The 11689-nt window shown below is 56.9% G+C and overlaps 1 protein-coding gene across 1 annotated transcript in view; it reads right to left on the bottom strand.

The window, feature by feature from the left end:
* The window catches only part of RPS10 (ribosomal protein S10), a 382514-nt gene that overhangs the window by 248600 nt on the left and 122225 nt on the right, over positions 1-11689 (bottom strand). The gene's annotated exons all lie outside the window — the stretch shown is intronic.

Here is an 11689-nt window from a genome sequence, read left to right as displayed (position 1 = left end):
GGTGGGGGGCCGCAGCTGCAAAGCGCCGCGGATGGATCACCCCTCCGCGCTGGGCGCCAATGGGCCGTTCCGCAACTTGAACCATAACAGCCGCGGCGGGCGCTGTGCTGCTCTACCAGTCGTTAGACAGCGCCCCCCCCTTCGGTGAATGGAATGCTCCAAGGAGTGTGCCAAGGCGGCGCTGTGGGACTGTCCCATTTGAAAAAGGGGGGGGGGACAGGAGTGCATGAAACGGGATCTCCTCGGCGAGCTCAGCCGCAGACGGGATGCGGGGCCGAGGACGCTTTCGGCTTCGCTGCGGGACGTGGGGAGGGAGCTGTCGGAGGGGGCGCGGAGACGCAGCGTTCGGCTGCGGGACCTCGGTTTCCCCAGCCCTCGCGCGTCTCCAAAGCCGCGTTGGTGAATGTTTGCCCTCATGTTCTTCCGCGTTGACTTGCTGGTGTGTAAATTGGGGCTGATGGGACTTACCCATCTTCTGCTCAGCGGAGCAGAGCTGCCCGCGGTCCTCTTCAGAGATTTGCAAAGGGAAAACCACCGCATAAGCAAAGGGAGATTTTTATTTAGGTTTGCTGCTGCGCCGGCGTGGCTTGATGCCCAGGGAACGTCACGTGCTATTGCAGGAGACCTCGTGTGCTCGGCATCTCTGAAAAGCCAGCCGGTGTCCTGGAGGAACATCCACTTTACATGCCGGGGCTGCAGAAACCAAACACGAGACCCCTCTTTCTATAACCTTTCCGGCATCTAGTGCCGTTAACAAAAGGAGCGCAAAGCAGAGTTTCCCTACTCCCTTGCTGTCTGGCTGCTATCTGCGGGATGTAATCTCCCTTAACAAAGGCATTACTCACCGCTGTGACCTTCCCGGTCCCGTCCCCAGCCCCTCCTTTGCCTTATAGTTCGTAGCTGGAAGTTGCAAAATAATTTGGGAGGTCTTTGCGGGCTAAGCGAGGCTGGAGCTGAACAAAAGGCAGTCGCCGTGTCCAGCTCCCCTTACCCTCTGTGGAATGGCAGGAATTTCACCGCGCTCCATAGTCTGGGGGAGTTACGGCATCAGTGCCGAGCTGGTTGTTTTTATATCTAAAGCCTGTGCAAGGCTGTGGCTTAGTGCCTGTCAACTGCAGGGGTATTAACCTTAGACCTGTCAGAGTGAATAAAATAAAAAAGCCAACTCTGCGGTGCTGGAGAGGCTCTGGAGAGTGCTGCTGGGTTTGTAACAGCTGCAGCATCCTTCCATGAAACTTTTCTCATTCATTTTTCTCTGTTCTCTTTATGGTAGATGCAGAAAGCAGCGGGTGAGTCTGGCCACGTACACATTTGTCACGAACCTCCCTTTGACCTCATCAGGCCTAGGATTTAATCGTCCACAGGGGAAAACGCCCAGCCTGGGATGAGGATCCTTGTGCTCCCATGACATGTTTGCCTTTCTTCTCCCCTTCACCAGACCTCGCACCTCCTCTCGCCACTGCGCTGGGGGCAGGAGGCTGCCGTGGTGCGGGGTAAGGCTGCGTTTCCTCGGCTTGGGAATGCTCAGGGCTGCCGCGAGGGACGGGCGTGGGAAATGGCCTGTGCGGGAGCCGGGGCCTTGACCTGCCTGTTGTGAAGCAGCGCTGGCACAGCTCTGTCCTTCAAAGTCAGGAAAACACTTGGAGGTGGCTGGACATTAGGACTAGAGAAAGGCAGAGGGTTAAAGGCACAGTGCTGGCATGCTTATGTGCAGACAGACAACCTAATTACCACCTTGTAATTAGTTACAGCCTCACAGCTGGGCTGCACAAATCACTCTGCAGCTCTCTTAGACCATTGTGGTTGCAAAGGAAAATATCCCAGGTAGGTTTTTAATGGTGATTGGAGCTACTGCCATTGCTCTGTGTTTGCAGCAGGCTGAGAGTGCAGTTAATGCAGCTCAGCTGATGACTTGTAGCTGGTTTAGTTGTAGTAAGTGATTGCATGCTGGGGGGCTAGCTATAGCCTGAAACCGTGGTTTTCCCACTGTCTCACGACGTGTGGAGCCACATGCTGCCCTTGTGTCTGCAGTACATGGTTGTGTTAGAGCAGTCTCCTTAAATCATTGGTGATTTCCTTAAGCCACCGGGGAGTTGTAAAAATCATGTCATCAAAAAGCAATAAGGGAAAACTGCTTGGCTTGGGCAGAGTTGCAATTACATCATTCAGCAAGCGGGCCCTGGGCTTGGGGGTGGACGCTGCTGAGAAATGAGCTGGGAAGACCTTCCTAGAAGTGTGGACAGCTCTTTCCTCTCTCTTGAGGAACCCCCAGAGCTCCTCTCACATGTGGAGTTTGCCAGGTCAGGGCAGCCCTGGGACAAGGCCATCCCTACCCAGCTACTGCCAAAGGGAATTTCCTTGACTTTGCAGGGAGGCCTCGGAGGTGAGCTATGATCTCTGTATCAGAAAGCATTCACCTCCTCCCAAATCAAGGGCCGTGCTGTCTCCTAGCACAAGCATTAGCAATGATTTCCTGCACTTCCGCAGGCAGGCAGACACAAGATTTTTATTTCATTTTTTTTCTATTTTTCCAGAGAATGCGTGCCTCATTGGCAGCAGGCTGACCTCAGGCAGAACTGGGCTGCAGACAGGGCTGTCTGCTCGCGGTGCGTAATCTGATAATTATTCTGTGAAACCTTCCAAAAATATCCTGTGCAATGCCTTGGAGAGGTAACCGGAGCAGCTCTTGGTGGTTCCTGCATCAAAAGCTCAATGCGGGGAAAACGCACGGGAAGCAAAGGCTGGTTGTCCCAGCCACAGAATTGACGGGGCCACATGCGCATGGCACGCCGTGGATGGGGCTGCCTTCTTACCCATACTTGTCCGTGGGTGCTGCGGTGCGGGAAGAGCTGCTGCCACCTCTCACGATCTCTGGTGTCTCAAGGCAGGGGAGATAATGTTTGTATCAGAGAATAAATCAGCACAGCTCGCTGTGTAACTTCAATTTGCTCTCGTCTCTCTTCGTTTCAGAGCACAGCTCAGCTCTCCCAAATGATAAATCCTTGTCCCAAAGGAGGCAATTGTGTGTATTTAAATATATATGTTTGCCCTGCATTAATTTGCTTTCCCCTGTGATAGGCGACATGAAGATTTGTAATAGCAGAATGTATTTTTAATGCATTTCCTGCAGGTTTCTGCAAGGGAATCTAATTCCTATGTGACTTTAACTTGCCACAAATGCAGGGGACCTCAGGAGCACTGTAAATACGCAGAGTAGGTTTTTTTAATCTACCATTTTAATGAGCTCCATCCATCTCTCTAGTTAAATTAATTTATTTTATCCAAGCCATCTAGCTGAAATCCCAGCAGGAGAAATTGGGATCTTACATCTTTCAGGGTAGATACTTGAGTGTCACGCGGCAGACTCCATGGGGATATTTCCAATTTGTCCTTTCATATCCTTGGAAGTTTGTAACCCCCTTGATCATCTTGAAAAAGGGCCTTTGCAGCCTGCATACCTGCGTGTCGCTGTTAGCATCAGCTTTCGGCAGAATTTCAGCTGCTCAGCCCTCGCGGCGAGGACTCGGCTTTCTAACAAAACTCAGACACATCTGGTACTCCTGAAAAAAAACACAGTCTGTAGACATATAGGTAGGGGAGGTCAAAGGACTGGCTGAGATTGGGGTGCCTGCTTTTCCCCGGGCAAATCCTAGCTGCGGACGAGCCAGCAAAGAAACTCCAGGCAGGCGCCTCTGCACGGAGCCTCGCCTCGCAGCCGGACGTGCGGCCGGGCGCTGCCAAAAGCAACAGCCGCACGGGCCCCGGGGTCCTTCCGACGTGCTGCCAGCAGGGCTTCCCGCTGGGATACCGCGGTAAGACACCAGCTACGTCAGCCCGGCAGAAGCGGGAGGAAGCAGAAGGACTTTGCTGCTCCGGCCACCCCCGCACGCGCGGAGGAAGCGCCGTGCGGGGAGCACCCTCGGCCGCGCGGGAGCCGCGGCCCCCTCGCTCTCGCCGAGCCTCGTCGCCGGGAGGACCGCGCCGTCGCAAGCCCAGCGGCGTGACTTCCCCAGGCAGCCGGGCGCAGCGAGGCGGTAACGGGTGGGAAGGGCCCGCTTGTCCAAACAGAAATGCCTTCGGCCGCAGCCAAGGGAAGGGGAAATGGATTTTTTGTTTAAAAGATGGTGTTGTTTTTTCAAGTCTGGCTAATGTGAAAGTCCCCATTTAAAGGAGTCAAACCTGCAGTGAAATTGGTCACTGTTTACACACCCACATGTTGACTGAGGCAGCTGAAAGCAAACTTCCTGGTATATCCTGATCCAAATCACCTGGGAGCAGAGGCTTAGCCAGCACAGTGCACAGAGCTGTGAGCAGCAGCCCAGCCACGAGAAAGGCTGCGTCTCTCTTTGCAAAAGAGCAAACCTATCGCACCGGCAGATGTAAAGCCTAATTGGCATTACTGACCCCCGCTCTCAGGAAAAGAGGGAATTGGGAGCCTACGAGCTACAGCTTTGGCTCGTTAGCGAGTCAGTCTCCTCCTTCCCGCTGTAAGGAGAGGAAAAGCAGTTGAGGTGCAGGAGAGCAAGTGTGAGCAGGTGTTGCTGGGTGTGGAGGGGGGAGCTTTCCTCTGCCCCATCAGCCAGGAAAGCTACTTTTGCAGTAGCTCCTGGGGCACCAGACAAGGTCAGGCTTGTTTCTGTGCTGGATGCGGGTGCAAATGTGGTCAGGCACCCTGATCCTGAGGAGCTTCCCTGCACGAAGCAGGTGAGCGGAGGGCTGCCGCCCGTCTCCTCCGGGCAGGTGCGTGTAAGCGCCGGGATGCCCCAGTTCTGCCCTGGGCTTCCAAAAAGCGACAGGGGGTTGGGGAGGCCTTTGGATAAGCAAGTTTCATCCGCTGCCGTGGTGGCTTTGGAGCACACGGGTAAGGTGCGTACGCGCCTGTAACGTGCTACGTGTTTCACCGATGACTAAAGCACCTATTAATTCTCCCCTGCAAAGCCGGAGCGCGGCCGTTTTCCCGGGAAGACGTCCCGCACGCGCAGGCTGGCCGCTGCCGCCGCCTCAGTCGCGGCGCACGTCCGAGCCGCGGGCGCCGGCCGCTTTGAGCAAACCGCGGTCTGGCCAGAGCCCGGAGCGTTCCAGCCCGCGCCGATGTGCTTAAGGGACGAGTCGACGTGGGGTAAAGCGAGGCTCGCAGGGGTTTGGCGTGCGGTCGGGGCTGGCCTGAAGCCAGCAGCCCTGCTGGGGAGACGTGCGCGGAGCTGCAGAGCTCTTCCTCGTGCTTCCTCGCCCCGTCGAACGCCCCCGGGGAAATAACCACGTTGGTCGCCGCAGCATGCAAAGCGCCCGTTGCTGCCAGCGCTGCCGCCTAGATGCCTTTGGGTAACCTCTGCGTTCGGTGATTTTCTTATTTTTTTTGCTTAATTACTGCAGAGCTTCGTGAAGCGCTTGGCTCTTGTGAAACCGCGCTACAGTGAGGCCCCAACCACACACGGCGTTCAGGGAGGGATTTCAAGCAAAAAAAAACAACAACAACAAAAAAAAAAAGTTCAAAGGTGTTTTGGTTTAATGCGGTTTATCTAAATTGCTTTATGTTCGTTAATCTGGATTAACGCAAATGCTCCTGAAATTTCGGGCCGGGGAAAGGTCCGCTCAGCTATTCCGATGAGGACAGACTTTTCCAACGAGCGAAAAGCTGAAGGAACGCCGGCTCCCAGCCGCCTCTGCGGACGCGAGCGGAGCCCGGCTGCTCTCGCCGCGGGTATGTCGGACTGCGTCTCGCAGCCCGCGTCCGGCGGAGCCATCTCTGGCACCGGCGCGTCCGATTCCCCCGGCCGGCGCCGGCGGAGGTTTAATCCCTGCACCGGGGCCACGTGGAGCCCCTTCCGCCTGGCGTGCCAAAGCGGTTGGCACCGTTAGCTAGCAAACATCAAGGTAAAGCGGAGGTCAAGCCCAGATTTGAACTGGGGGCTGAGCGAGCCGTGTGATGTGGGCGACGTCTGGCAGGATCAGGTGATTCTCCCGTCCCCCCGGGGCTGGGATTACGCAAGGAGCTTTTACAGCTGGGTGGCCGGTCTCGCCTTGCCTTAAGATTCGGTTTGCAACGTCTCAACTCGCCGTCATCCCGCGGGGAAGGACCGCCTAGGTCCCTTAGGGACGTTTTGCGCGTCGGTGGGTCCGCTGAGGATGCTTCCCTAGGAGGGATCGCCCGCAGGGACAGCCAGGCGTAGGAACAAGCTGGAAGTTGGAGTTGCGAAGCCCGTTGCAGCTCCTCGCCTTTGCAAAAGGCCTCTTGTGCAACACCGGGCAAGTCCTTGCATTGCATCTCGCGGAGCTCAGTTCCCCGCTGCGCGACGGGCATCCAGCCCCGAGCTGCTTTGGGACACTCCGGTGCTGCGGGGAGGGGGCCGGAGACGCAGCGGGGACGGACTGGGACCGGCTCCGCGAAGGACCCGGCTCCTGGCTCGGCAGCCGCAGACTGCGGCGGGGGGGCGGGCAGGGGAGCGAAGCACTTTTGCAGAGCTGAAATGGAAGTTGTAACCTGGACCTGGGCGCTGCCCAAAACCTTGGGACTTCCCTCCTCCCCCCCGCCCCAGTGCAAACATCAGATTAACAATTTATTTGACGTGTTGTGGCTGGTTCGTTTCTTTGCCTGCTCCCCTGATCAGAGGGAATAAATGTTGCAGTGTGCATTAATGTTCATTTTAGGTGAGGGTAAATATAGAAAGGAAAACCTGCAGAGAGCGAGCCATTTATTTCTGCGTTTGGAGCCCTCTGCTCATAAACAGTCAGTCATACCCATTTGGAAAATCCCCGCGTGGTTTTCTTGGCCGTCCTAGAAGAACGTTTACTTTCCTGTAGGTTAAGAAGTGCATTGGAAATTAAAAATAATAATAATAATGGCATCTCACTTCCAGCTGCCCTCGGGTGTTCAGGGGATGTTGACGCACTAAGGCTGCTCTGTTCTCATGCAAAACGGGCCCGAGGTGGGACGGTGGAGGAGATCCTGCAGGGCTTTCCCTGCTGGCGTCTATGGGCGAACGTCGTTCTCGACTTCTTCCCGTCCCCGGGGAGGGTGCTGAGCAGGGCTGCGGATTTTATCCAGCTCTCGCAAACGTTCCCACCTCGGCCGGGCTCCCGCCCGCTTCGAGGGAGCGGGCGCGGGAAAGCCGAGCGGCGCGCGGAGGTTAGAGAGCCGGCTCCTCGCCCCGACGCTCCCCGCAGCCCAGCGGGCTCTCTCCGTGTTTTCCAACGGTCTTTGGATTTGGCTCGGCTTTGCCTAGGTTTCCGACGGCAAGAGGCAGCTAAGTTTCTTGGAAGAATGAATTAATTAGCAAATGCCTTTGGTCGGGTCAGTGCCCTCCGGTAGCGCTCTTCACCCTTCAGAGTGATGCCTGTGCGCCCAGGTAAGCCCATCTGAAAGGCTTACGTTACCGTTATTAATTTAAGGGCTGTGCATACATCATCCTGGAGGAACCGTGTGGGGTTTTTTTGTTTTTATTTATTTATTTTTTTTTAAAAACACCCTCTCCCCTAAAACACAGTGTAGGCTCTAATGGTGGCATTTGTGTAAGCAGCAAAATATTGATGCAGTTGGCTTGGGTCTGGCTGGGGCTTCTGGAAATAAACTAATGCCTTGTTAAATTGTATATGGAAATGCAAGTGGGAAAATGACTGACATCTTACGCAGCTCATGCAAATAAAATCGCCGCTTTACTACGGCACGAAAAAACTCTGGAATTAATAGGTCTCCTTCTGCTCAGGGGTGTTGGATTTATCCCCGACTAGGATTCATAAACTATTTTAAGGCGAGAAGTGCTACTTTTAAACACGCGCCTCTGGGTCCTGGAGTTAAAGCGGTGCCGCGTTAACCCTCGCCGTCCCGCGGCGCCCCGGCCCCAGCTGCGATGCAAACGGTGCTCGGCCGAGCTCCTCCGGGCTGCTTTTGTGGATGCTCCTCGCGCCTCAGATACAGCCGTAAATACACTCGATGGATACCATCAGTCTGGTTTTGGAGGGTAGCAAGTGTGGCATGTGCTAACAACTTAAATCAGAAGCGTGTTTCGGGTCTCAGCTCAGCAGCATCTATATCATGAGCTTGATTTTATTTATTTGTTTATTTAAAAGCTGTGTGGGATGTAAAATGTATTTAAAACAAGACACCTGCTTCAAAGCTATGCACTTAAGCTGAGCAGGGGCACGAAACATTGCTGGATCGGGCCCTGTCCTGCCCGGGCTGTGATCGGATTTGCCCTGAAAGGCTCCTTCTGACTTCAGTAGCTTTAAGATCTTCTATTCTTCGGGTATCTTCTATGGGGAAACATGATTAATGGAGGTTTAACGAGCGACCTAGCGCTCTCCTTGCTGCCCAGAGCCCCTTCCTTCTCTGTGCGGATCCTGCCCGTCACGCGGGCTCCTGGAGAAGCAGGGCAAGATAAAAGCGGCGCGTGCAGCGAGCCTGCGCGGGGTGAACCCCCCCTCTGTAATTATACCACGGTGCGTATCCTCGTATAATTTCCCAGTGATTATTCTGGAATAAAAGCGTGCCTATTTCTGTTAGAGCTTATGTCACTTTGAAAGCTGTATAAATTCATCTGGAAAAAGGGACCCTTATTCTGGGATAAGTGTGGTTAGTGGTTGGCTGGGAACGGGGACTCTGCTGCTATTCCTGGCGCTGCCGTAGACCTTCCCGGTGGCGCTGGGCAAGTCACCTCGCCCCGGCGTGTGTCAGCGTCTCCTGCCGTAAAACGGGACTCGCAAACAAGGACCTCGGCCGCACGCAGCGTTTTTGGGAAGCTCCGGGACGCTGGAAAAAAGGCGTCACGGGGCGCCAGGCGGTCGTTCAGCAGGGCTTGACGCTTTTCTCCCTTTGGGAGCGTCGCGACGAAATCGAAGGCTGGGGAAATCGGAGCTCGCGAGCTGGCTCGCCCGCGCTGCGCGAGCCCGGGCTGTTTGCAGATTCCTGGGAATACAGTGTTTTCCTCTCGCTTCTTAAAAACAGTCTCTTCTGTTCCAAGTTTTTTATCCCGCCCCTCGCTAGGGCATCGACGTTTCCCTGCCGCTGCTGTTCTCGAGTCGACTCCTTTCCGCACGGAGGGGTCGGGATGCTTCGTCAGCGTTAATTAACCCATCCCCAGCCCTGGATGCAGCGGGGAGGTCCGTCCCGACCTCGCCGAGGGCGGCGGGCGCTGGCCTGCCCTTCCCCGGTCCTCCCGGACGGCAGGAGAAGGCAAATTCCCCAATTCCCAGCGCCGTGGCTTAGCCGCTCGGCCTCCGCTTCCTGCGGTACCCTCCTCTCCTTCAGGAGATGGTTCTGCAAGCCCTAAAGTCCTTTTTTTTTCCTTACGGGAGCCTCGGGTCTGCCCGTTACTTCGCGGTGAGTTCGTCACCCGGCCTGAGACGTCCCTTTCGGCTCCTCGGCCGCGATGCAAGCGCGCGGGGTCGGCGTTAACCTCGCGCTAGAGCCGGGGCGCGTCCCGTTTCGAAGGTTTTGTTTGACCCGACAGGGCGGAATCGGTCGCCTTCGAAGGAGCCGGCGCTGCCCGCGCAAAGCGGGGTTTTGCTAACGGGAAACGAGCTGCCGCCCGCCCGGCAGGCTCGGGGGAACCAGCGCTGGGGCTGCGGGCGGACGAGCTCGGATCGCCTCCCGGGGAACGGGTCGGCCAGATGGAGGGGGGGCCGGCATGGAGACGGCACAGCGCACGCATCTCTCTGCCTGTGTAAACATCTCTGGAGCTGCAGAAGCCTCTTAAAACCCGGAATGAGAGGAGACCAGCTGCTTTGATCTGTGGATGTGGTTGTTGTTTTCTAAGCGCGGATCTTTTTTTTTTTTTTTTTAATTTTGTTCCAAATTAAAAAAACGCCTGTTGCGATCTCTGCTTTTGTTTCTTGGCTGGAGCTCCGAGCCAGGCGCAGTAAATTTTCATTACTCCCCACGTAACCGTTTCAGCATGGTCGGCAGCTCCTCGCCGGCTCTTCGGCCCTGGAGCCCGAGGGAGCGGAGCCGCCGGCCCTGCGCGACGCCGGAGCACGGGGGCTTTGCCGTCGCCTCCTTCCCTCCCCGAGCTGCGCGTGCACACGCGTGTGCGACGCCCGCGTGCACCCTGCAACAGCACCGCCGGCGAGCGGGGCTGCCGGCGGGGAGGACGCGGCCGGGCTGGCGGCGCTTGGGCCCCCGGCGAGGGCTTTGCCCTGGGGCCAGGGTCCGTTTCCACCGCCTGCGGCGGCGCCGCGTATTTAAGGCTGGTTTACGGGCGTTTATGCTAACGCGTAAACCCGTAATTTAGAGCCTCGGTTGTAAATCAGCGTAGCCGACGGTCCTGTCCCTCGTGCCTCGAGCTCCGTCTCCGGCTTTAGAAGACAGGTTAAGATAAATAATAGATACATAAATGAAGGCTGCTTGGTTTTCCGCCGGTCTCGACGACGAAAGGCCGCGGGACGGTTCAGACGGATCGGAGGTCGGGGAAGGGGCTGCCGACGCCGGGCTCCAGGCTGTTCCGGAGCTGCAGGAGCTGAGTCTTAGCCCAGCCATTGAGGTATATGCATAAATACATATACGTACAGAGAGAGATTCTTATAGCTTGGGTAATCGTTCCTGCATCTCTGACGCCTCCCGGCCGGTCCTGGAGCGATGGTTGGGCCCAGGGTGTTTCCGCGTTGCTGGTTTGATTCAGTCCAGCGTTGCTGGTTTGATTCAGTCCAGCGTTGCAGAGATGCGCTCTGAGTTACTGGGGCCGATCGTGTAGACACAAGTCCTTTTCCACTCAATTTCCCATCTAAATAAATTGCATTAACTACGGCAGAGTGAGTTACCCTGTCAAGAAAAGCGTGCAAAGGTAAACGTGGAGCTTGGAGGTGCATTGGGCATAACGGGCTGCTCGTCCGTCTGTCCTTCAGCTTACGGTGCTCTCCTTGCCCCTCTGGAAGGGGCTGGTTCCTGCACGGCCCCCAGCGCTTTGTGCGCGTGCCTGTGGCCCTGGGACCCGCGGGTGGCGAGCAGCACTGACCGAGGGGGTGCAGGAAGGCTCGGCGAGGGCCGTGATCCCGGCCGTCTCCCGCGTCTTTGCAAAGATCTGGCGTGTGAATGAGCTTCCAGCTTATTTACGTGCTGCTCCCCTGTGCCAGCCTTGCCGCATCCATCGTCTCCAAAGCGAGCCGGCTCTTCTGGCCCTCCTTCTGCAGCGAAGGTCCCCGCGCGTCCGCGGTGGCAGTCGGAGCGTTGCGCGTTCCTGTAGGCCAAGAGGAGATAGCCCCAAGGAGCTACTGCTTCTTTCTGTTCAGCTGAGACCCATCAGCTTCTTTCCATGGGGATGCAGGATCTGCCTGGATCACCGCGCGGATGATCCGGTCCGGGATCCCACCCGGGACACTGGGCGTTGCCGTGTTCTTCCGGCAGAGGCGAGCTGTGGTCGCACAGCTTTCCTGCGGGTGAAGTTTCCTCCTGCCCCGACACGACGAGCGGAGGGTTTGGGAGACGGGACCTGGTGCCCTGGGTTAGCTGGCTGGTTCCAACGTTTCCCAGAGCCCTCTCCTTTATTTTACATCGGGATACCAAAGGGGACGCGAGGTTGCGGCGGCAGCAGCCAGCCTCGCGCGGCGGCTCTGGTTTGGGGTGCGAGGAGACCCGGCCGGCGGGCTGCCCCGCGGGCCCGTCCTCGGCTGGCAGCTCCCCGCTCCGGCCCCCGGCAGCTCCCTGCCTGCCGCTTGCATCCGCCCCGGTGGCGTCACCAGCAACTCACGCAGCGCCGCG

Source organism: Rhea pennata, chromosome 25 (assembly GCF_028389875.1).
Source record: "Rhea pennata isolate bPtePen1 chromosome 25, bPtePen1.pri, whole genome shotgun sequence".
NCBI lineage: Eukaryota > Metazoa > Chordata > Aves > Rheiformes > Rheidae > Rhea > Rhea pennata.
This window is presented reverse-complemented; position numbering and strand designations above follow the sequence as displayed.